The 26522-nt window shown below is 37.9% G+C and overlaps 1 protein-coding gene across 2 annotated transcripts in view; it reads right to left on the reverse strand.

Annotated features, from left to right (window-relative positions):
• ds (dachsous cadherin-related 1) overlaps positions 1-26522 on the reverse strand; it is a 124354-nt gene that overhangs the window by 79868 nt on the left and 17964 nt on the right. Inside the window, exon 1 of one of the 2 annotated variants that reach the window (XM_089846585.1) lies at positions 13593-13857. The exons of the other annotated variant lie outside the window; for it this stretch is intronic. The gene's annotated coding sequence lies outside the window, so the exon portion shown is untranslated. Of the gene's footprint in view, positions 1-13592; positions 13858-26522 lie in introns of those variants that run through there. 2 annotated transcript variants of the gene reach the window in all.

The following is a 26522-nucleotide window of genomic DNA, read 5'->3' on the forward strand; positions in this document are numbered from 1 at the left end:
TCAAAGGGCTGTATTAACTTTTAAAGGTGAAAACCCAGCTGACTTAGAAGTAAAAAAATACCAGGCTGCCAGGCTGTCTCTAACACAACAAAGTTGGCCATTCTCGCTTATGAGAAATGAATCCTTGTCATATGCATCTCTGGACTTTAGGAGCTCCAGGACTCCCAACTGAAGCAGGGTGGGAAATAGGGATTTTTTTAAAACTAGACATTGGGCCAGCGACCCCCCTGCCCTGGAATAAAGAACTGGTCCATGACCATTGACCAGGGCGCGGCGTCTGCTAAACTAAAGAAGTGGGTAATTAAAATAGTTGAGATAATGTCTGGACCCTGGTTACCCTAGAATTTCCTTAGTGGTCCTGTGGACCACTGCTCACCCTCCGATTTAATTTTTAAACTGGTCATTTTCCCTGTGCCACCGCCTTATTTACAACGCTGAACTGAAGATTTCTTTTGACCGGACCATAGCCTACTCGATCACGCGCAACACGTCGCAAGCTGCTTGCGCTATAGCGCGAGTCAGGGTGGGAAATAAGGATTTTTTTAAACTGGACATTAGGCCAGAGACCCTCCTGACTTGGAATAAATAAACTAGTCCGTGACCATTGGCCAGAGCACGTCGTCTGCTAAGCTAAAGAAGTGTGTAATTAAAATAGTTGAGTTAATGTCTGGACTCTGGTTACCCTTGAATTTTTTAGTAGTCTCGTGGACCACTGACCCCCCTCCGATTTAATTTTTGAACTGTACCAGGCAATTTTTAAACTCGTCATTTGCCCTGTGTTACCGCCTTATTTCCCACGCTGGCGCGAGTTGCTTTGCGTTGTCGAGTGCGTGATGGAGCGGGCTATGCCTGGAGTCCCAACCCCCGTTCTTGGAAGAGGGAAGTAACCCCTAGGAGGATGGAACTCGTTCCTCCTAGGTAACCCGTTACTTACTACCAAAATACCCACTAGCATAGCTCACTCGATCACGCTCTCTTTTCCCCGGCTACATATTTTGAAGAGGGCACTTTTTAGGCGTATTAACAATCTTGGATCACCTTTGTGGACTTTTATGGTAGCCCTTATAAATTGAGTCGGCATTGCCCTGACTATATTGTGTTTAAGGTTTATAAGCTTAATATCAAACAGACGTTAGTTAATGCTACAAAAAAGTTCGAAATTGATAATCTCGGATCGTCTTTGAGAAGTTTTAAGGATATCCTAATTTCATATTGGGCTTATGAAAAGTTTGAGCTAAAGGTTAAACAGACATAAATCAGCGTTTTAAAAAATTGTGTAAAACTGTCAATTTGGTCCGATTTGTGGAATTTTTAGGGGAGCGCCTCGCGTTTCAATAAAGGGTTGTAAAAAATTGTATTATGTTAATTACAATAAGAATACAATGAGTTACGTTTTTATTTTTTGGAGTATCATTATAAATAAATGACTGTTGAGCTAAAGTTACGGTCCCCTTTATATATGTTTCTGCTTAGTGTAGATTTTGAAAATGTAAAACAGTTTCTTAACAATCTTAATTAAAATGAAGACTGAAGGAGCAGATATTAATCAAAAATGTCTTGATTAGAATCAAGTCCTAAAAAGTATCGATAAGACTGAGGTTATCACTTGACTGAAGGATCAGATATTAATTTTTCTTTTAATTGAAACTTAAAGGCATGCTTAAGAAAAAACAACGTTCCATTACCGTTTTCCGTTGAAATAACTTATTTTACAGGTAATCAATTTCAAAAATTTACTTATCTCGGGTTTTCGGGCACAATTCCATTCCCCCAAAACATTTTATCATTACATTAATTACTTTTGAGAGATAACGTGTCAAAATAAGCTTTAAAACAATAAAAAACTGAATGAGCGGTCTGTTTAGCCATGACCAAAACCTTCAAATCAGTGTTGCTAATGTTAGAAAGTGGATGTTCCCACTTCCATTTTAAAAATTTGCCGCATTTCCCACACCCCCTTTTTTACAGTCATATTTATCTGGACTATTTTATCATACTAAGTTTAATATGGAATATCACTCCGCATGGCTTTGACAATATGTACAAATGCTATAAAGCTTTAAAATTCTCAAAATATGCTTTCTTTTTTTTTTCAGTGCCAAACTTAAAATCACCGAATTTATTTCAAAATGTCGCTTGAAATTATTAAACCGGATAAAATTTTCGAAAATGCACTAATTTTAACTGTGCAGTTAAAAATTAGTGCATTTTTGAAAATTTTGCAGAAAATTCCGACATTTGATTAATTTCGGAAAAATATTACTTTTTCCCCACAGAGCCTAAAACCAAACCTAAATCTCCCACGATGTGGAAAATTACCCACACATTGTCAAAACTGCTTTAAAAACTTACAACAAGCACACTTTCGAGACATGTTCTGAACAAATTAGTGCTTAACCCGCTAATAGTACGACCACGGAGAATTGATGTAAACTGTAGTTGAAATATATTCATGTGCGAACTGCGGCACTGAATGGTCTCTAACCATTGTTTGAAACTAGAGAGAGAAATAGTGAGCAGCATTAATCATGTCCTGAGCTATGAGAATGAACAGTATGACTGTTGACTGAAGTACACTAGACATTACATCATTTTGCATAACCACGAGTAAAAATCTAACTGTCCCTACTTAATTTTCCGCCATTTTTTAATTTTACACGTAATTTTAATTACGGTAAAATTTAAGAAACGGCACCAAAACCCCTGTCCCTGTCCCTGTCCCTGTCCCGGACGCGTCCGCGAAACGAACGCTTACGATGAGAGAGAGAGGGAAACCGGTCGCGTCCGCGAAACGTACGCTTACGATGAGAGAGAGAGATCGCTAGCGTACGCGGTGGCGATACGAAGCTCCGCGTAGAGAGAGAACTGCCTGCCTGGTATATTAGTGAGAGGGGGAAGAGGGAGAGGGGGCATCCCGCTCGGAGAGAGAGGAAAGAAAGGTAGTTTAAATCTCGCGGGAAACAAGATGATAATTTTCGTGCACTACTGCACTTTGTGCGCGTGATACATCAGAGATTATGCTGGATGGTTAGGTTAGGTTTCGTAAAATAGAGGGGACGCTTTACGGTCATAGTGATTTCTGGTTTAGGGGATGCAGGATTTTGTTTAAATACATTATTTGATTCGTATGGTTTTTAAAAATTATACTTTAGTGGGGTGCACAATTTAGTTTCATTAATATTATTTGAAATGTGACGTTATTAGAAATTAAAGGGATACACGATTGTGTTTCAGAAATGTTTTTAGTTGTACGATTTATTGGAAATCAACTATACGGGGGGTCACGTGAGCCGTGTATTAGTGAGAGGGGGAAGAGGGAGAGGGGGCATCCCGCTCGGAGAGAGAGGAAAGAAAGGTAGTTTAAATCTCGCGGGCTTTTTTGAGTGAAGGGAAACAAGATGATAATTTTCGTGCACTACTGCACTTTGTGCGCGTGATACATCAGAGATTATGCTGGATGGTTAGGTTAGGTTTCGTAAAATAGAGGGGACGCCTTACGGTCATAGTGATTTCTGGTTTAGGGGATCCAGGATTTTGTTTAAATACATTATTTGATTCGTATGGTTTTTAAAAATTATACTTTAGTGGGGTGCACAATTTAGTTTCGTTAATATTATTTGAAATGTGACGTTATTAGAAATTAAAGGGATACACGATTGTGTTTCAGAAATGTTTTTAGTTGTCAACTATACGGGGGGTCACGTGAGCCGTGTAAAATTACTATTAAGGCCCAGCCCTTGGGCCATCTTGTTTAAAACGTATCCACTGCGAAGCATGCCGGGCACAAATGAGGGAACCTTTTAAAACTCAATGTCATACACATACTCTCTCAAAAGTAATTAATGTAATGATAAAATGTTTTGGGGGAATGGAATTGTGCCCGAAAACCCGAGATAAGTAAATTTTTGAAATTGATTACCTGTAAAATAAGTTATTTCAACGGAAAACGGTAATGGAACGTTGCTTTTTCTTAAGCATGCCTTTAAGATTCAATTAAAAGAAAAATTAATATCTGATCCTTCAGTCAAGTGATAACCTCAGTCTTATCGATACTTTTTAGGACTTGATTCTAATCAAGACATTTTTGATTAATTATTTGAGGTCTTTTAAAATAAAACCGATTAAAAATAGCGTCGAACCTCTCTGGCGGCAGCGTACAGGCGTCTATAGGGTTAGTTAGAAGATCCTGTTAGTTATAAAGTCGGGAAAAATTCCGAGCATGTCCGAAACGCTCATTAAAACTTTCTGAAAGCGTCACTTCCCTTTCTCCAACCCGGCCGGGTCATTTGAGCAATTTCAAAATTGACAGGGTGTTACGCGAACCTTTTTTTCAAATGGTCTAATTTGTACCACAAACTCTCTTAAAGGTAACACACCGAAATCCTCAACTGTTTAATCTTAATCAGTAACCGAAGTTAGTCGTTAATTTAAAAGATACATACATCTAGCCTCTCTAAAATAGTTTACCCAAAAATATAGAGCAGACCATATAATCATTTATCTCTGAAAACCTAAACCAGTCTTAAGTAGCAAAGAAAAATAAAAAAAATTATATTTGAAAAATTGTATCTTAAGATTTGAAACTAAGTTAGCAACCAAAAACCCATTTCAATATTTCGCTGCTACATTCAAGTCTAGATTAGGAGTAAAGAATAATTTAAAAAGTCAAGCTTAAGGTGTATCTCCCCCATGCATTGGATGTAAAGAATGACCTTGTAAAATGAGCGATGGCTCAAAAATAAAGCTCCTCATCAATGATACGTTACAAGTGTAAAACAAACCGTGACCCTAAACTGATACTCGGGCTAATTTAACAAGAGAATACCTTGAACTAAGCTTGTAACCCGCGCCAATCAGAGCGACTCCCATAGGGCCATATCACCCCCGAGTCAAACTAACCCGGTGCTTTATTTAACATTAATTTCTACCCATTTTTAACCGTTAGTTTGTGTGAAACTTGAACTGATAAATTTAGAGTGAAGTATGTTTATTAATAATCAGATTTTTAGGGTTATATAGCCTGTAAAAACAACAGAGAACACCAAGTAGAAGAAATTTATTAATTCGAATAAAAATGAACCGAACTGAACTCCCCCCTCCCTCAGATACCAGTCGTTCGCTATACGTTCAATCGATACAATAATTTGTCGGTTTGTAGAAATAATTTCTTTGAAGAAGAAAGTTTTGATAAAAATCACGATTTTTATAATCATAATAAAAATAAAATTCCCGAATAATTGTTTCCCCCTCATCCAAGGCTCCCGAAAAATTACGTTAAATTAACGCGAAAATAACAAGGCACAAACTTCTACAATAAAAATTATTTTAAAATCAAAAATTAATAATGTAAAAAAAAATAACAAAATTTTCGGTATTGAATAAAACTTATGCTAGCTTTTTTTTATTTATTTATTTATTTTTTAAAGTAGGTTTTCAGTTTTTCTCCCTCTGCCTTTATTATGGAAAAATTGGAAATCTCTCAATCAATCAATCAGTTGATTGGCTCTCTCCAGAAGCCCCTTCTTTCTCCCCTCATACAGAAAGTTAAAGTTTCTCTCCCCCCGGGGGGAGCATCTTAAAGATGTTCAAGAGCCCCCGAGAAAGAAAAAAAAGTGTTTTCTTTAACAATAATCCATCGAGGTATTTGGCGTATTTTAAACGTTATTAGATCGGCACTTCAGACACCGACCGCCAAACTAAATTTCTAACCTTACTTAAATTCGAACGACCGAAGAAGACTTAGCTGCTATACTTCAAAAGTTTTCATTATTACTTCAAACGTTAAGTGAGGAAACTTCTGGTAAGTGCGCGCGGTCAATCAAAATTGACCACAGATTCAGACACTCGGCGTTCTCACACCCAAAGTTAACTACACAGTTTCGGACCAGCCGGGTTGTCGGGAATCAGCTGTACTACTTAATTACTTAAAGAAAAATCACTTGCAGGAAAATTATCAAACCAATAATTCCGTGAACTTCCCGTCAATTTTGAAATTCCCTAAGAGTGAACTTCATAATCCCCGAGTCCTGACACTATAATAGCAAGCAACAGGTAGAGGGGATCCCCGCAAAGTTCTATTTACGAAATTAGAAACCCGAGAACAACGTTATTATCCGTAAACTAAAAGAGATAATAATCCGAAAAGAAGCGGCGTAATACGCTGCACGGCCTAAATCGTCATATCTTAAACCATCATCAAACACGCTACGATGATGTCCTAAAGACGCGATGACGCGCCTTATAGGAAACTCGCGACGCGAAGCAAACCAAGCGAAAAGGCAAAAACATTGTTTGTAGTTTACTATACGCATGCATCGTCCAAGGTGGGCCCCGAGAAACTCTCCAAAAAAGCTAAGCAAGATTAGTAAACGACAACATTATGAAGAGAAATGTTTTTGATTGGAAAAGACGCCATCATTTTGTTTGGCTTCTAAGTAACGTAACAAGCGTAAGTTTGACTTTAAAAGCGAACCCAGCTCTTTCATCGGAAAAATTATTATTTAATGATTTATTATTGTTTTGGTTTTCCACCGTATTAATTAGATCAAACTAAGTTCTTTAAAAGTTGAACTCGAGTCATACTTATACCGATTTCTTTACTTCAGGATGATGGGACGACGCCATAACATTATGTTTCGACGTATACCAACCAACTTGGCTAACCGACAAGCTAAAGGTGTTTTTTTATTTCTAGCATTTTACCATCGCATTTTTTTTTCATAGCGAGTTTTATAAGTCTGAATTCGACATTGATTGATGGGAAAGTGGACTATTATCACGCGCGCCATGTACAAGTCTAAAAAAACTCGGTGGTACAAGCGGCAGCAAACACGAGTTACCAGTACCGCCATTGGTCCGTCTTACAGCTAGAGACTTCCGAAGACCCACGTTACACACATTGCTCGCATTCGTTTGCCAAGAAATATTTTTACTTCAAATTCTTCCTCGCGCCTTTATTTCTCTAACAAGTTTCGGATTCCAAATGTTGCAACTTGAAAATATACGAGTTATCAAATCGACCGAGGGGTTCGCCACTTCAAACGAACTCGCGCTTTATGATTGTAACTCTCAAGTATATACGAACAGCGAGTGATTGGAGCTAGGAATTTCTCTAACAAAAATGTATTTATCTCGAGGTAAATTTGCTAGGCTAAGTTAACTCGCTTCCACTCGCTTTGGCGCTTTCACCGTCAGGAGGACCGCGATTTGTTTGGCTATTGTTCGATGTATGTACCTTGGGTTTAGTTTAAATAGGAATTTCGTGAGAAGTTCGGGTAACGGCACCGCGTAAACAAAAGACCCCCCTCCTCCCCTTCAAGCCCCCGCTTCAAAATATTCAGTACTTGAACAAAGCGAAGAAGGTAAAACAGATCTCGAGCAAGCCCAAGCCGCGAGAAAGCATTCAAGAACAAGAAGAAAAATAAAATATTACAACTAATAAGGAAATACGAGATTTGTGAGGGTTTTTTTTATCCTGTTTTTGTAGAATGTGTTTCATTTTTTACACACATCGTGGGTAGAGCTTCCAAGAAAAAAATGGTTTCTTATATTTAAATCATTTAAAGTTTCCAGTTATGTCTTGTCTTTTGATTTGTATGTAAAAATACTATACGGTATAAAGGGTTTACATATTTCGTGACCTCTAGGGGTTGTAATAACTTGTAGCCTGCGTGGCATTCATTTTGGGAATGTTTTTACAAATGTTTCTTTACAAATTTGAAAAGTTACGGGATAAAATTGTTTTTTATAAAAAAGCCGAAAAAAGCGGTCAACTTCGTCACAACGGATTGCAAATTAAAGGGTTACTTAACCACTACTCCAAAAGGACTACGTTGTTTATAGATGAGGACTACACCAAATGCCCCAGTTTACCCGGCTACGAAGTATATCTTTAAAGAAATACACTTTTTTGTTGTTGGTGTGGTCGTACGTTTTAGCATGTCCACACCCTCAATATGTCAAGAGAGGCTTAAATTCTGAACAGTATATATATTCTTTCTCTCTTCAAAACCACGAACCATATATGGGTTATTAAGATATATAGCCATTTTCGTTTGTAAAAGTTTTAAATATAATTTATCGCGTTATAAATAATCATACTACTTTTGACGCTAACTTTAATTTAGCACGCGTGATGAGAATTATATTTAGAAAGTCCCGGCCTCATTTATCCGTTACTAACGCTCAGATATGGACGATAAGACGGTTTTAGATTAGGACTAGGTTCGGTTTGGATCAGAGCTATAGGTTAGGTTAGGTTTGGATCAGAGCTATAGGTTAGGTTAGGTTAAGATCAGAGCTATAGGTTAGGTTTGGTTAGGTTAAGATCAGAGCTATAGGTTAGGTTTGGTTAGGTTTCGATCAGAGCTAGATTAGGTTAGGTTAGGTTTGGATCAGAGCTAGGTTAGGTTAGATTTGGATCAGAGCTAGATTAGGTTAGGTTAGGTTTGGATCAGAGCTAGGTTAGGTTAGATTTGGATCAGAGCTAGGTTAGGTTAGGTTAGGTTAAGATTAGAGCTAGGTTAGGTTAGGTTTGGATCAGAGCTAGGTTAGGTTAGGTTAGGTTAAGATTAGAGCTAGGTTAGGTTAAGATTAGAGCTAGGTTAGGTTAGGTTAAGATTAGAGCTAGGTTAGGTTAGGTTAAGATTAGAGCTAGGTTAGGTTAGGTTAAGATTAGAGCTAGGTTAGGTTAGGTTAAGATTAGAGCTAGGTTAGGTTAGGTTAGGTTAGGTTAAGATTACAGCTAGGTTAGGTTAAGATTACAGCTAGGTTAGGTTAGGTTAAGATTAGAGCTAGGTTAGGTTAGGTTAAGATTAGAGCTAGGTTAGGTTAGGTTAAGATTACAGCTAGGTTAGGTTAGGTTAAGATTACAGCTAGGTTAGGTTAGGTTAAGATTACAGCTAGGTTAGGTTAGGTTAAGATTACAGCTAGGTTAGGTTAGGATTAGAGCTAGGTTAGGTTAGGTTAAGATTACAGCTAGGTTAGGTTAGGTTAAGATTACAGCTAGGTTAGGTTAGGTTAGGTTTATGATTAGAGCTAGGTGAGGTTAGGTTCAATTTGGGTCAGGTTATCGTCTTCAATCGCAGATATGAAGTGGAAATAATAGAATTTGAAAGAAAAGTCAATCGATCCAAATCCCATCACTGAATTGACAAAACTAATTGACTGAATGGAATAACGAAAAAATAGATTCTCAATCGATATGACGAGGGGTTAAGCGATTGTACGTATAAAATTTGTTCGATTACATACTAGAGACATAAATCTCACAATGTACAAAATCCCATAGCAATATGACGTCACACAGTATCAGTAGAAGTCAAAACATCATCTCATTGATTCTTTCTTTCAAAGAGAGGAATGGGGGGGGGGGTGGTAAGGTTACTAAATACTAAGGAGGCGGATTGGATAAATTCGTATCTCATATTATTAATGTCTCTTGGTAAAAGAAATGTCGCGCGGGCTCTGATAATAATCAAGGGAAACGTGGTCTGCTAGACAGACGGACCAAAAAGCTTTTTCCACGGGTTCAAAGACGCATTGGTGGTGGTATCGTCTAGTTCGCTCATCCAGGGCAATTCCCTATCAGCCAGGTCGGAGAAGTTTTTTTATTTAAACCGTAGACACTCCAAGTTCGATTGTTGATATATTTTGGCCATTTTCGCTATCTGTTCTAGGGCCATTTTCCCCGCATTTTTTCTACGTTTTTCCGGAATACTTATACTATTTATTTTTTATTTTCTAGAGATGCCATTTGTTATAGGCGGTCTTACGACTCGAAAACATGGCAAGAAAAAAATCTTTCAAAATAAAAAGCCTTATCCGTACGTTTCTAAGGGACGTAAGTCACTAACCAAACTGCTTCAAGTTCATCTTTCAACAAATAACGCTGTACCGAGCTATTATTATAACGTATTAAGAGTGAATTTAAAACTTATTTTTTTTTTCTAATAAATTAAATAAATTAAACTAAATTGATATTCCTTACGCGAAGTTTCTTTAAAGATATTTTGTAATTAAGATATTGTTTCCACAAACAAAGAGTCCGATTTTGTGACGTCACGAGGAAAGCCAAATAAATTTATTAAAGGGAAAGGGTTCCTCTCGCGCTATAAAGATGAATTAAATAACCAAATTTAGAAATTAAAAAATAGGGGAAAAATTGCCGGTACAGAAAGATGAACAAAATTGACTCTGGACTGACTCGCTCGCTTTAAAGACTAAATAAACAAAATCATCAGAGAAAAAAAAAATGACTATATATTTGGCCCCGTAGCAATTTTCATACTAAGAATTCCGAGAGAGTGCGCGGCGTTAAATGTTCCCCCCTTTTTTTAAGAGTTAAGAAGGGGGTTCATAGAAAATGTGGCACCAAATAGGAGAGAAGAAAATAAGGTGCTCTCTCTCTCTAGTGAAGAAGAAAACTCGAAAAGCCGACAGTCTGTCTGAAGCACCTCTTGGTTAAAAAAACTAAAAAGGAATATCTTTGGAAGAAGCCAGTTTCCAAGTTTTTAGAGTACAGCGGCGGCGGCGGCGTTCCCCCAATCTATATTCCTAACTCGTAGTAGACGTCCCAACGCCCTACGGTGTGTAAACCACACCCTACCTTTCATTTCAATGTCAAGAGACGCGGTACAACGTTAAATAATTGCTTAGGGCTCATTTTTATTACGCGCCTACCTCTACTACTACGTTGCTCAAACCATCGGAATGGAAATAGACCTTCTTGAAAATGCCCTAGCTCCCTTCGGTCCAGACACGAGAAAGAAATCTCTCGAGGGACCATTTCGATTTATACTTCGAAAAGATTAGAGTTCGCCTTTGACGAGACTAGAATATTAACTACGATCAAAGTCGGGAATGATATCGCGCGAGGTTTTAATTTAAACGGTTCATACCCGCTATTTTAATCCAAAAACACGCGCGCCTTTAAGCCACGATCTTTTTATGGCGCCTTTAAACTCCAAAGTAGGGATGAAATTTAGCGCCGGGTTTTCGTTGAAATGGTCTATAATGGTATACGTCTATAAATTTATTTCGAGTTTAAAGTTCAAAACGCTTTGCAGTTGAATAGATACGAATTATGACGCTCTATATGGAATAATTTTGGGTGAAAAAAATGAAGGCGCTGTGCCTTTTTCTTTATTATTTTTGCTAGCTACCGAAATCAGACTAAATTAAGATAATTTATGGAAGTTGGGGGAGCGACTGATCTTGTCTTTAAAATATAAAACTGTACGGAAGAATTTTAAAGGTATTTTGCAATTTTTTTTAAGGAGCAATAATCGGGTTCCCCAAAAAAGCTCTATTACAAATTAACAAAAACAAATTCAACCCCCAAAAACATTCACTCACATTTGAACTAAAATGTTTGTTTCCCCAAATTGAAGTTGACACCAAAAATACTAAATTATCCTTCCCTATAACCTAATACACCCCAAAGATATAAAGAGCATCCAAAACAAATTAGTTCAATTCAACTCAAATTTATATAAACAATATTACTGACGCAAGCTCTAAATTGTTTAACATCTGTAGCGTGAATACAATTCAAATGCCCGAAATATTTTAAAGATGTCACTAGAACACAGAAAGGGGGGAATCTAATACGTAACTAATTTGCATAATTATATTAGCAGATACAAACACGCAATACGATCATAGCAGCAAATCAATGACGCGAAACAAATTACTTTCGCTCGCTAAAAAAAAAGAAACAGGTAAAAACTTGGAAGCTTATACGTACGCCCATAAATTCAACTTATACCCAAGATACCCGGGCCGGTGGATGATAATTTCAACTTAAAATAAATTAGAAACAATAACTCAAGAAATAACATATCAACAAGTTAGAGTACCTAGCCATCAGGAACAGGCGTGCAGGCTGTTTGTTACCTACCACCGTCCTCCCCCCGCTATTATTTACGCGGATAATTTTGCAAGGTGTTGATTCCTTTCGAGAGAGAGAAATAAACTTTAAAAAGCAAGCTTTAGCTATTTTCGGTGCACGGGGAGAAAAATAGTTAAAGACTAATCTGTCCAATGTGCCAATTAAAAGGTACTTGGACCCCCGAAAATTACGAGGACTAGAGGCTTCCCGGTAATTGGAGCGAATGCCTTGGCAAACGGTTAATGGCCGCCGAAGAAAATTGGACTAATCTTCGTCCGGCAGGTGCTACGGCCGGCCAAATATCAACCGAGGCTTAGCGCCACTCAATCTTTAAGCTATACCATTTATATATAAAAACTAAGCCTAGAAAAAATAGACTAATCCGCCCGCTGCCTTTTGCGCTTTGCTAAGACTAACAAAAAAATTGCTAAAATATGTAGCGTTGACAACGAGCTTCGTAAGTAAGTATTCGATGGGCCATTTCGATTTGAACTATGAGAGTTGAGGGGATATAACATTGGCAAGGTTAATATTAATACGAATTTATATACGGTCGCCTTACGCTTAGATTAGTGTAGCAAAAAAGGTCCTAGGGTAAAAGTGACCCTCCTTGGAAAGAGCTTACGTTGTTACAATTAGAAACGTTTTAAAAATGAAGTTATCAGTGACCTGCTACGACACCCGCTATACGATAGACAAGATCTCGGTGATAATACATTATTAAGTATTATTATTATTTCAGCTTAATCTACTTCACTTGGAATATAAATTATTTGTTAGGAACATCTATTAAGTCATTCCGACGGGGTTTAAAAACTCGGAGACATCGTAGACCCTAATCTCTTCAAATATTTCACGATGACAATATTTTTTTATGTATTTAAGAAAGTCTACCCCTAAGTTGAGTCTCGGGCCAAAGACCCAATTACATTTAGACAACTTCAGTCTGCTCGTGTACATTATGAATTCTTTATCATACTGGTCTAGTTCAAAATAAATCTATTTTTGTGCCTGGCGACATTCCTTCCACGTCTCAATCGAGGCCGTGTCGTAAGACCAGAGGTCAATATCTAACCTAACTACCGTTGATTTTAACACTGTTACCTGAAAACTAAGAGTGGACAGCTGCTGGGCGTGGTATAATAAGTCACAATTAAAAGCCTCAAACCTAATTGAAGTTAATTAAATTTAAATTCAAAATAAGACCTAATTTAGGTTAGTCCACTTTACCCGTCCTGCAAATTTTGTTACCGAGTCCATTTTCCACGCCTAACAATGATTGTCCCTAATACTACTATAATATTAAAGTTCTCGCTCGTTCTCGACGTTCGTACGAACCCTGACACCATCCAAATTATAAACTTAACCCTAATTAGGCTTAACAACTTTCTCTATGCAATGATCTGGGGGCACGCGCGAAACAATGAGCCGCGTGAAAAACGAGTTAAAAACTGAGGAGAAATTTTATAAGTGGCGCGCATTTTCCCAACTTGGAGTTTTAAGGTTTTAGAAAATTCCTTCAAGAATCTGGGGTCGGCGTTCGTGAGACGCCGGCGGCGGCAGGTACCAAAATGATGACGCTCTTGGATGGCCAAGCGTGTTTTTGGGAGCGAGAGGATGAAATGAACCTCCTAAGCCTCGGCCAGAACCGTCCGACACTCACTCACTAAGCGCGGGTACCCGCTGGAAACAACCCTCTTACCTGTTGCTCCAGAGAAAGATGCTCGAGAAATTCACGGTTTATCCGATTAAAATCCAATCGAGAGAGACTGTTAATTAATCCCCAGTTAGTTCACAATGACGATTATTCGAAGCGCCTTTGATAACAAAAAACTAACAAACACACTGGCGCAAGAATTTCATAGAAGACGGGATGTATTAATTTTCTTTAAAAATCCGCGTACGGCATTTTCTTATTAGCTTTCGCGCAGGTAGCCGTCCGTACATCTGCCGAATGCTTTCAGAATTTCGACGGCTGGATCTCCGCGCCAAACGGGAACGGGGGGATTACAATTCCCGAGGGGGGTCCAGTCGGGATTTGGGGAAAGGGGGGCCGGGACGTAAAGCGGGTATGGATGAAGCCCGGGATAAATTTTTTAAGGATGGGGAAGGAATTTTAGCCTCAGGGTCCGCACGATTTATTCAAGAATAAAAACAAGCTTTCGCGTTACTAAGTTAATATACCTGTTGCAAAAAAATGAAATTAATCTATTTAAATTTCATTTTATTATGGGAACGATATTTAAAATTTGGAAATAACCAAACGCCCAGGGACTAATCTACAAAATTTGTACTTTCTAATGGTACCTTTAATTACGATCTATCTATTCAAGAACGAAAGTTATTGCATTTTATAATAAATATAAATTATTTTGTTCGAACAAAAAAGCCAACTTACAGGGGGAATTAGCACCGTGTATTTTGCCATAGCCCCTGTAGAAATGTTTACCCCGCAATACACCCTCGTTCACGGTGAAGCCACCCATCCGCTCATGTTGGAATTATTTTGGTTATTTTATTTATTTAGGGGATTAAAATTAAAATCACCGCGTTAATTAATGGATAGGTTAATTAAATTAAATTGAATAGTATAGTATTTGAGCGGCTTAGACGGATGAAATAATAATAATAATTAAAAAATGTTTTCAAACTAAAATGATTGACATCCATGGATAAAAATTGCATAAAACGTTAGAAAGTATTACTTAATTTTGAAGAAATTTCTTTATAGGTAAAAGCAGAAAAGGCATAGGTAGAAAAAGATTTCAAAAGTGAAAGGGGGAATCAGAAAAAAGAAAAATTTGATTTTTTTTTCTTCTAATTTTTATTTATCAATTTTGGGCGGAGTTATGTTAAGCAGCTGGGGTTCCACGTTGGTTTTCGTTCGACTCCAATGAAGGGCTTCCCAAAACATAATTCTATACGTAAAATTTCCCCCAATTGTCTCATCACAGTTTACAAAAACCCTATAGCCCTATATTAAGATATTTTTAAAAAATATTATAATTAGCCAATCGCGTAAAGTTTATGCCTATACTATTATTAAAATAGACCGTAATTAATTTGTCAACTAACTAAGATGATTGAGTCGTACTTAATTAGTTTAATTTAAGTGATTAAAGTAAACAAAAACCCTGACGATGCAATAGGTAAATAAAAACAAGATTAAATGTTATTTCAATATCGCCTTTTAAAATTCTAATTAAACGTAATTTAATAATTATTCCAAATTATACGCAATTCCAAAAACGTTATTATCAATTAAGGGAACTCATGAGACACTTTTAAATCGCAGACTAGAATGGCATTTAATTTCAAATCAATTGCGAATGAGGTGTCGAGGACAACAATTAAGAAAAATTAAATATAATTCGCTTAATCGTCTTATTCGTAAAATTCTTCTATTCAGTTATTCGTGAAATTTAAGTGTCAAATCCAAAGCTTCGTGATACAAACTTCAATTTAAATTATACATTCGTAACATTGAAACCAAATTTGCAATCATAATCCAGGCTTGAAACAGTTTTTCACTTCAAAATGTATAAGACTTTTCCCTGATTGTCTAAAACTACTTTACTGACCAAAGAACACAATACCCTTATGGGAAAATTATTCAAACCAATATGAAATTCCCTAACATAACATTACACACTCATTTTCTCTACAAATTCACTAGGTAACTATAGCAACCCTGTAATATCAAACCGCAAAATAAAAAATACCTACAAAAGTAAGAAGCTTAAAATCATTAAGATTAAGGCGGGGGGGGGGGGTGACAGAGATGGGGGGGGGGGGGTTGAAGTACATCTCCGAGTCGAAGACTTTCCATGACGAAGAATATTTCGTTTTCTAAGATGAGGTAAGATTCATATATGCCTAGAGAGGATAAAGGGTGTGTCGACTGCGAGATACTTTTGTGAAATTGACCAATCGTTAGGTAGCTATTTAATAGGGAGGCGTTGATAAGCACGACTATTATCAGGATAAAAAATAAAGTGCCCTCTATAGCCTCGGCTCCTAATGCACGCGTGCACTTCTGGACTTCACCATAATTTCGAGACATAAAAGTAAGTTTGTATATTTTTACAACTTAGTGACAATCTTTTGTTACCCAGGATTTATTTTTCTAAAGTCTACAGTTCCGAATTACATTTGAAAATTAGCTGTAGTGTATTCTTAGGAATTTTCTAAAAATTATGACAAACTCAAATCAAAGTCTAATAAAATCTGTCACAACCCGGGTAATCTCGCTAAGTCAAAATTAAGTATACAAATTTCTGGCCGTGTTCAATAATATCCGAGATCGGATTATTGCTGTTGCACACGCATTAGTAAAAAATGTTTGTCAGGGGTCAAACCATTTGGTATTTTACCCAACAAAAAAAAAAAGAATAATAAAAATATAAATTCAAGTTCATCTCAGGTGAAATTTGCAAGCATTTTCAGATTGAGTTTTACCTTTGCCCTTATTGTAAATTCCGTCTGGGAAAATGATAAAATATATATCGGATTGCGGTGTGTGGCTGCACTCTCCAGCAGCAGATTCAGAAGAAAGAAGCGTGGAAAAAATTTACGTTCTTTTAAAAAAGAAATCTTCGAAAAAGGTACCAAGATGGAATGGAAGCGCCGGAATTGTAACTATTAAAGGCTAGACCCACTCTGAGGTATTCGGTGCCAGGAAGAAATATCTGCAAAGCGCATTTAGAGCGAAATAAATAGCCACTATCACTCAAGCGCGCTCCCTGGACAGAGTGAGTACAGACCGTCTCCCATCCACCACCCTAATGGAAAAGACCCTCGCCAGAAGTAAGTTGAAGGCCCACTTCACGCATTTTAATGTTCAAATTAACTAAATAGTTTAAATGAGTTTTTACTTATTTAAAATATTTTTTTCAAATTCCTCTTCCACCTTGTTAGGCCTATTTTTCAAACTGTCCAAAATTCCCTTAATTTCAGATTTTTCCAACTGACTTCGAGAGCCTGTTAGACCTACTTTTCAAATTGTTGTAACTTTCAAAGATCTATTCGTTAACCTTTCCTTTAGCTAATACAATACGCCCATTTTGTTATATTATCGTCTTTTTTACACTAAATTCCATATTTCAAAACCATTTCATCTTTAAACTCTTCTCGATTGAATTAAGGATACCCGCATCTAAATTTGGTTATTTAATTCTTGGTGGTATTATTCACTCCAGATGATGTACATCTACCGCTTTACATTTAATACCGCAAGAAGTACCATCTATATCCATACGAGTAAAAGTCCCCCCCCTCCCCAAAAGAAAGAGAAACATTCGCTGCCCCTATAGTTACCTATACTCGATTCAAATTGAACTCGGTACCGAGAAAATGCTCGAACATAGATGGATACACCATCCAAAATAGTCAATGGTACGGACATAAAATATATCCATAGAGAATCAACGGTAGAGGAGTAGTTTCGCGCCATTTATAACTTCGGGAAGAAAATACATTTGTCTTTGCAATTTTTAAAGCAAATTATATTTTTTCAGCGTCTACCAACTTAACCAACGTACCTCTACTCCTACAAGATTAATTCTCTCTGGGATTACATATAGATCAGAACCCATACTCTGTCACTTGACAGCCAAAAAAAAAGCGTGGAATCGAACCCTAGGACAAAATCACTTGTCAGTCCGTAAAACGCAGGAAATGACGTAATTTTGAGCGCATCCCGCGGCGCGAGAACCCTTAGTTACCACCCACGGACAACTAACATTGTCTTTACATAAATCGAAATAAAGGTCAAACCAAAAAAACCTCGACGGATTACGCTGTGGTTTCCGCATTGTGGTGCGGAATTTATACGTATTTTTTTTGTTCAATACGCGTAACAACCTGGCGTGACACTACGATCACCGTTAAATTTTATAGGAAACCCTATGGGAATTAAGGTCAGGATTGAATGACATTTTTAATACTCCCATGGACGATTTATGATTATCCAACTCTATGGATATATCTTTTCCTCTTTTTTGTTTAAAATCCAAGAAAACTTGGAATTTCAACAAAAGACTTTGTTCATTGTTATTTTGATCTCGGATATACCGTGTTTTAATAACTCATACCAGATTATTATTTTTATAAACAACCAGGCGTTCAGAATGTCTCTTAGCACCTGACGCTGTCTGGCATAAATACCGATGCCTTTTCTACGCGTCCCAATGAGTCAAGGCGAGGAGAAACCATGAAATTGCTAGTTGACAAAGAGATAAAAAATATCAACAGATTGTCTCTGGCATCTTCCAAGTTCTCCGCCATTTTGAGGGAAAGGGAAGGTGTCAAAGCTAAGGATCGACTCCGTATCGACACTTAATTTCAACGTCAAGTTTAATTGGTTTTAAATATTTACATTCGGCTAAATAATTAAACATTGTCGCCGTAGACTTCCTAGAAATATCACTAGTCTCGGGCCCATTCGGAAAAATATGGTTTCTTTTTCTTTTAGAAATTTTCATTTTTGAAATCCAAGATCTTAAAAACGCTACCACAATTGGGGGGTTGGGGGGGGGGCGAAACAGGCAGGTAGGCAGTAAGGTAAGTAGTTCCAAGTTCGGTTTACCGTAAAAATGTAAAAATGGATAATCTCGGGGTCCCATGCATCATATTTTTCAACAAGCTAGACATGCGCGCGGGAGCGATTGCGGCGCGATATAGGCGGGCTTAAATTTCTTGGCCGCAACCTGGCAATCATCCATTTTCCATATTTTATCCTTAGCACGCTATACTCGCCACCGAAACTATTCTAACCCCTGAGACTAGCTAGCACTCACCCATCATAAAGGTCACCCTAAAAAAAAGAAGCTCTACCACACTCTGGAAGGTCTATTACCAGAAATACAGCACTCGAAGTAAAATCAGGTTTGTCACAAACTTTTCGGGTATTTTCCCCTGACCATGTCCCGAGGCCTTGACCTTCTTGATCCATTTTTAAACTCCCTGACCTTTCCAGAATTTCCCGGACCCGTTCCAAGCAACCAGGTCCAAGCTACGCGCAAAGAGTCAAAAGGTATTACTTCAAATAATTTACCTCTTAGGTAACGAGGTCTCTCCCTGACCAGCTCCGATTCTAGATGGGATCTTTTTTTGGCTGTGGACATGCGTGAACTGGGATCAGAACTGAATTGTAAGGCATTTGGGTTTAAAAGCGGTGAGGGAATCCAAGGAAGACGCTATTGTAAAAGCGGAAGAAAATCTACTGTCCAAAAAATTTGATGTCCATTGTTGGAATATATAGCGTATCCAGTCTGGCTTCGGTTTTCTCGTATTGTTGGAAACTTTGAAATGCAATATCCTGGGTTCCTGGCGCGTACCGTCCCTAACCGCGTGCATGCGCCCTTACCTTAAGCCTTGGCTACGGCATTTTTAGTGGTGAAAAAAAAATATTTCGCACCTTATACCCTGGCTCTGGCTGCTATTATAAATAATACCTATAGACGTCTAGTCGTTCTTCTTTTTTAAGTTTTCGTAAGAATAGGTTTAAATTCTGTGATAAATCAAATTGATTTCGAGCGAATTTTGAACTTTGCGAGCTTCTAGGAAGTTAAGCCTAATACATTTTTTCCAGGACCATAGGGAGTTACTTGACTGAAAGGAAGCGGAATTAGCCAGGTCAATGATAATGCGATACTTGGCCTCTCTTAAGAACCAAAATGGTCGATCCCTTTATTTGATTTCAGTTGATTACGAAGATGATGTTATGATAAAGTCAGAGTTTTGGTAATGTCAAAGTTTGACGTGGGTGGTGATAGAGCTAGACACGAGCCCCCAACATCGGAACCCTAGAGAGAACCCTTAACTTCGTAGGACAATTGTTTTAAACCATTAAAAAGCTTTACTAAAACTAAAAGCAAAGAACACAAAAACCATCCCATTTTAGGATACGATTTTTCGGCTGCTAACGCGGTCTAAATACATCCTTATATATTCATTCCAGAACGTGCAACATCACGGGAGTGTGGCCTCCTCGGAAAATGACAAGATCCGTCAAATCGTCCTCTAATTCCGTATGAATTCCCCATCCATCTTTTTCGAACCCGGAGCAAACGCGCTTCAAATTGATAAAAGTGACGTTTCAACGAAACTTTGTTTACCGGCGACAAAATACTCCGCATCAGACTAGGTACATAGGGACAGGTTGCTACCTACCTATCTACCTTTTTCGATATTCTTTATTTTATAAGCTCTAACCGCAAAAATAACTAAATAAAGTTCTTCAAGAAAAAAAAAATGTCGCTAGGGGTGTAAGGGATTTTAAAAAGGGCTTATTTCGGTCGGGGACACCTCAATCCATTGTTGATTTTCCGGTTGACAACTTTGGACATAAGCGAGCGGGGAGAGATTTTTGACAGTTTAGCTTGCGGAGCCCCAAAATCGGACGCGCTGCTTCGTGTTTGTAGCCCAGGCGGTATTTCCCAACGGCCAACGCGCTTGTTGACAGACGGAAAACAAATTTAAAGGGATGGTAAACACACTCGGTGACGAGCGCCAGATCAATTTAAAGGGATGGTAAACGCACTCGGTGACGAGCGCCAGATCAATTTAAAGGGATGGTAAACGCACTCGGTGACGAGCGCCAGATCAATTCAAAGGGATGGTAAACGCACTCGGTGACGAGCGACAGATCAATTTAAAGGAATGGTAAACGCGTCGTCTATCTATAGACTTTAAAGATAAGAGAAAAGTGGACAAAACCAGTTCAATTCCAAATCCGACCGTCAATATACATTCTCTCCTTTTGACAGATAAAGTTATATATTTGCAATAATAGTTCTCTGAAATAATTTTAAATTGAGGGTATAATTTGGCTTTTTCGAAAATAAGTTTTTATCAGATTCGAAAAAAAGTAATTTTCACCATAGATAAATAACTTTAGCGGCAAGTCTTCTGGTAGAGAAGCCCTAGTCTCAGTGGCCAGCATATCGAAAAGTCTGTTACTAATTCACGAGAGACGCCGTAGGCCTAGTCGTTACATCTTACAGACAGACTTAAACTATAATAAACTTATAGAACTTCCTAAGTACACGTGTACAAAAATACAAATTCAATAAATGACAATTTGCTCGGTGTTTCTTTTCTGTACAGAGAGAGAGAGAGAGAGTTGTTAATGTTTTGCTATTTCAATGTTTGAAAAATTTGAGAAATGAATTCTAGTTTCAACTATAAAGATATTTTTGTAGCGTCCGTCCGACCGACCACACACTAGCCTACAATTGGTCCTAATTACGTTGCAGGGAAAAATTCGAATGGGTTATAGCAACATAAAAGATTGGCTGGCCGTTTTTGGAAATATTTTTCCGCTTCTACATTTCTTATATAAAATAGTCGTTGGCTTAAAAAAAGGTAAAAAGGTAGCCGACAAAATACACCTTGAAAAATAACATTAAAACTCGGGTTCGTGTGGGGCCGAATTTAAACTCTACATAGTAAATCTAACCCGAACGCAATTTTTAAAACATTCCGCAAAAATTTCGAGCTATAAACAATCATTTTTGGAATTTATGGAGCTTTAAAGCGTTTTGTTTACCATTGCCAAGAGTAAATCAACTAGGAGTAAGGAGTTCTTACAACAAACGGATATTCGTCATCGTTAAATTTCGTATTAGGGAACAGAATTTACATCTGGTTGATTTATTTCTGGTACAACGGTCATTTTAAAATGAATTTTCTTTAGTTTCCAGTTGAAAAACTCCATGCACAAAGTCGTGGGAAATAAGTTGAAATCATTTTCGCGACAGTTACGCGCTAAGTGCTTCGGATATTACGTCAATGTCGAAGCCGAGGGCCAAAAAGACGTAACTCTTAAACCTTAACCGATACGAAGTTACTCGATTTTAGCCCAAATTTCAAGGTGTTTTTCTAGAAAACCTAATAAATCGAAATCGGAAATCTTATCTTTTTTTTTCGAGTTCGACATTACAACTTAACGTTTAAAAAACATTTCTTAATGTATCAGTTCGACCGATAAAACTCGATCGAGACACTTCGAGACTGGAAAAGGAATTTCGTCTTTATATTGGTATTTCAAATATTAGGCCTAACCTACCTCAATTCAGAAGTGACATACTAACCAGAAGTAAGTCTAAATTTAATGAATATTTCTATCTCAGTTTGCATTGACTACGAATGCGGTAAGTTAAATTTAAACTTCGTCCACTTAAAAGGCTTACTTAGGATTGCAACGTTACTTCTACCCGTTTCCTAATAGCCGCTTCACGACTGTTTTAGGCTAAATTTTAACCATTTTCATAACAAAACCATCATATCGAAGATGCTCTTAGATTATTTACGATATTTTGGGGGCTGATACCGAGTTTATGATCGTTTCTTTAAAAAAAAATACGTCGAAGCATAAATCTTTCTGGTGGCGTAGTTACGCGGGCCAGAGATGAGAAGAAGGTAGAAAATGCGATTTAGCCCTTTATATTCTTACAAAATGTTGGACGCTATTACACACATATATATATGTACCTTCTGTTCAGACCCGCATTTTTTTAGTTTCGTCCTAAACACATTTTAAATATGTCAAGAGATTATCACATTTTAAGGTATGGGTGTAATGCAGCTTTCGAATAGCACACGTATCTTCTCCTAAAATACAAGTATCGTCTCCTAAAATAGAGGTATCGTCTCCTAAAATACAAGTATCGTCTCCTAAAACAGAGGTATCGTCTCCTAAAATAGAGGTATCGTCTCCTAAAATAGAGGTATCGTCTCCTAAAATAGAGGTATCGTCTCCTAAAATAGAGGTATCGTCTCTTAAAATAGAGGTATCGTCTCCTAAAATAGAGGTATCGTCTCCTAAAATAGAGGTATCGTCTCCTAAAATAGAGGTATCGTCTCTTAAAATAGAGGTATCGTCTCCTAAAATAGAGGTATCGTCTCCTAAAATAGAGGTATCGTCTCCTAAAATACAAGTATCGTCTCCTAAAACAGAGGTATCGTCTCCTAAAACAGAGGTATCGTCTCCTAAAACAGAGGTATCGTCTCCTAAAACAGAGGTATCGTCTCCTAAAACAGAGGTATCGTCTCCTTAAACAGAGGTATCGTCTCCTAAAACAGAGGTATCGTCTCCTAAAACAGAGGTATCGTCTCCTAAAACAGAGGTATCGTCTCCTAAAACAGAGGTATCGTCTCCTAAAACAGAGGTATCGTCTCCTAAAATAGAGGTATCGTCTCCTAAAATAGAGGTATCGTCTTATAAAATAGAGGTATCGTCTCCTAAAATAGAGGTATCGTCTCCTAAAACAGAGGTATCGTCTCCTAAAACACAAGTATCGTCTCCTAAAATACAAGTATCGTCTCCTAAAATACAAGTATCGTCTCCAAAATGCGAATACATGACAGAAATCGATCAAACTCCCGCAGCGAGTGAAAGTTAAGAGCATATTTTAAGTGTCAAGACGGGGGAACAATCGAATCTTTCTTATCTGGGGTGTTATCCGTCTTGTTATTTCTTCGTGTCCGTCCGTATCTAAAAGAAGAGGCTTGGCTTGGCGGGCGATAGGGATGCTGGGATGGATGGCGGATTCCATCACGCGGTTTAAGATTTTGGCGTGCAAAATGTACGGGGAGGGCGGAGAAAATCACGATCGGCACGCTCAAGCAGACTGCCGCAGCTCCGCGCCACTTTTATTCCTAAATATCGAAACCCCAGTCACTATATTTCTATAGCGAGCTCGCGTCCATGGCTTATTTCAACTAAATGGTTTACCAACCAACTACCGTGTACGCTTCGTCATTCGGAGGACCAGCCAGAAACGAATTATACAACACGCGTTCCTTAACCATTTCTTCAAGGATCTCTGTGACGTAACAAAGCGTATAGGGTACGTGGTACAAGCGAGAATAAAAAAAAACCTTCTTCACTTTGACCTTTCTCGGCAAGTTACCAAAGCTATCCTAACTCTTATCCGATATTACCAACGTGAACGAGGCGAAACCTTACTTAAGAACTAAAACAAAAACGTCTTAAAAGTAACTAAGAATATTAAAATTAAAATTAAGTCCGCCAAGGAAAGTAATTAGTTTGTGACTAGGGGTCGCTCTACTACCGTCATACTTACGCGCCACCAATTATTTATTATTAACTTAGAAATTAATCCAAGAAAATCTCAGCGTAGCCCACCAATATACGCGGTTCAATATTCATTGGATAATTTGTACGAATTCACTCGTTTAAAACAGATACAGTATTACAAAGCTTGTTTGGAGTTTCTATCACGTTTAAAAGTATTTTTCGAGTTTGAATTGAAACCAGTACCTAAGGCTGATTGTCATATTTTTTAAATGGAAACTTTTTTAACCCGGGACTCGAGATAGGTTTTAATTAAAGTCTGGCCTTTAAAAATATGGCGCGATGCTTCCATGTACAACTTTTGAAGGATATTTCCACCCCCTGGGGCGAAGTGAAGCGGTGGTCATCCCCCTCGGGCAGCAGCCTATAAGGCCAATATATATATATATTAGAGATCCAATCGCTAAATGAATATATCACTTTTAAAGACCACGCGCCTTAAATGTTTGTTTGTTTAGTCTGTAAATTGAAGGGGATGTTCCGAGAAAGACGTTTCGACTTTACACCTCTACTAAGAAAATAAACATTCACTTTCAATATTCCTTTAAAGCGAGGCTCGGTTGGCGCGGTTTATACAGGGTTCATACAACTTTTGGAAAACAAATTTCCCTGAGATTTCCAGGTTTTTCCCGTATATGGAGTATCCTATGGAGCAAATGTACATAATCAAAGGACATCCCCGTATCTCTAATATAACCAGAGTTACGAGCCTCCAAAGTTTAGTGTAATGTTAATCCTATGCAGAGGATGTTCACGAACATTTTGCTTAATTACTCGGCCACTGTTTGACGCAAATTTCCCTGATTTCCCTGAATTTTACTAAAAATTCAAAATTTCCCTGAATTTTCCCCTGAGGTTTTTGTCAACTATTTATTTCCCTAATTTTTCCAGGTTTTCCCTGTTTTCCAGGTTTGTACGAACCCTGTTATACTTTAGGCAAACGCCGCTAGATGCTCCCATAGTCGACGGGTGGAGTTGACTGGCCCGCTAAGCTTAGCGATTCGCGAAGGTCAGTTTTAGTTCCGCCCTCGATTGGTGCGTAGAATTAAGATTAGCCGCAGAATGTTAGGGACGCCAACAGAGCCGACATTCGCTTTAAAGGAACAATGAAATATTCGAATAACTTTTATTGACTGTTCCATCGCACGATCTCGGGTGTTTTTTCCCTTACATTGAAAACTAGAGTCTGACTTTAAAGCGTTTCACACACACTCTTTTAGCGCATTTTGGACGTTTGAAGACTTTATTATAAACTTTAAAAGAGACGCGAAAGTGCCGCTTCTTTAAAAATTAGGAAGAAAAAACAAAATGGTGGCGTAATACTGGAAAGTAATGTTTCGTAGCGAATTCATAAAAGTGCAGGGTTCTCTCTCTCGCAGATTGTACAACAACGGCGAAAATTTATGATATGACAAGTACTCTTCAAACACGAAAATTTTCCGACTTTGCCAGCGAAAATAACCCGACAATATAAAGTATCAGAAGTTAGTAAAATACTCCCGAGAAGTAAAGTAACGCAACGTCTCTCGGTTCCCGCTTTGTCTATCAATAGATTAATAACTTCAGTAAGGCTCGACTCGAGAGTATCAAATTCATTTTTATTTATTTATTTATTCATTTATTTATATACTGACAAATTCCCTTGGATTTGATTCCGGTAAAACCAAGGGCCTAGGCATAGTGGTCAAAGATTTGCTTCGCGTACTTTAAATTTGGAAGGGTATATACATCGAAGGATGTGTTTTACGAACTGCGCCGGCGCTATTATCCCCTTCGCGAGACAATCGCGTTGAGGTTTGAATCAGATTCGCGAAAGTTCAAAGAACTCCGCGTGGAACTTTTATTAAAATTTTAATTTTAATTAAAACCGTTTCAATCCAAACGGTAAACCTCAAAATTCCGGGTTTCATATTACAACGATTATCGTCATTTGTTAAAGTTCACGTCCGATACCGTAATTCCGGAGACTGGCGTATATACCTAAGCTAAACCGCGTTCAACTAAGCTTAAAACCTAATTTTCCAATTAGCAAAACGCAATTAACAAACAGCGAGATATGCCCATTGGCTACAGACATACCCCGTATAGCGTATAGTGCCCAGAGCAACGTTCCCCTCGCTCGGGTTAAAGCTAGTCATACATGTATAGAAATGCTGGCGTATTTAATTTGTCTAAATTAATACTCGTTACGCGATGCGATGGGCTTTAAACGTTATTAATTTCTACAAACAGCGCGTACTTTCAAAGCATTATTAAAAGTTGACGTTCACACGATATAACAAACAATGAAATAAAGAAGTTCCTTTTTGGAATTAAAAAAAAACCCTTTGGGCTTTTTTCCCGTATAGTAGTATACATGTCGCGTTATTAGCGCGAACTTTTGGGAAGGCCGGTAGCGGGGCCGCGCACGCGTACTTAAAACCGCGGGGATTTCATTGAAGAAAGTGTATCTCTCTTTCAATATCTTAAGTTCTCTTATATGAGGCGGAGAAATCATTGGCGAATTTGGCCCCGGGATGAGCCGGGCTTCTG

Source organism: Phalangium opilio, unplaced genomic scaffold (assembly GCF_054372755.1).
Source record: "Phalangium opilio isolate 3A_F unplaced genomic scaffold, DU_Popi_V2 ptg000079l_1, whole genome shotgun sequence".
In the NCBI taxonomy this organism is placed as follows: Eukaryota; Metazoa; Arthropoda; class Arachnida; order Opiliones; family Phalangiidae; genus Phalangium; species Phalangium opilio.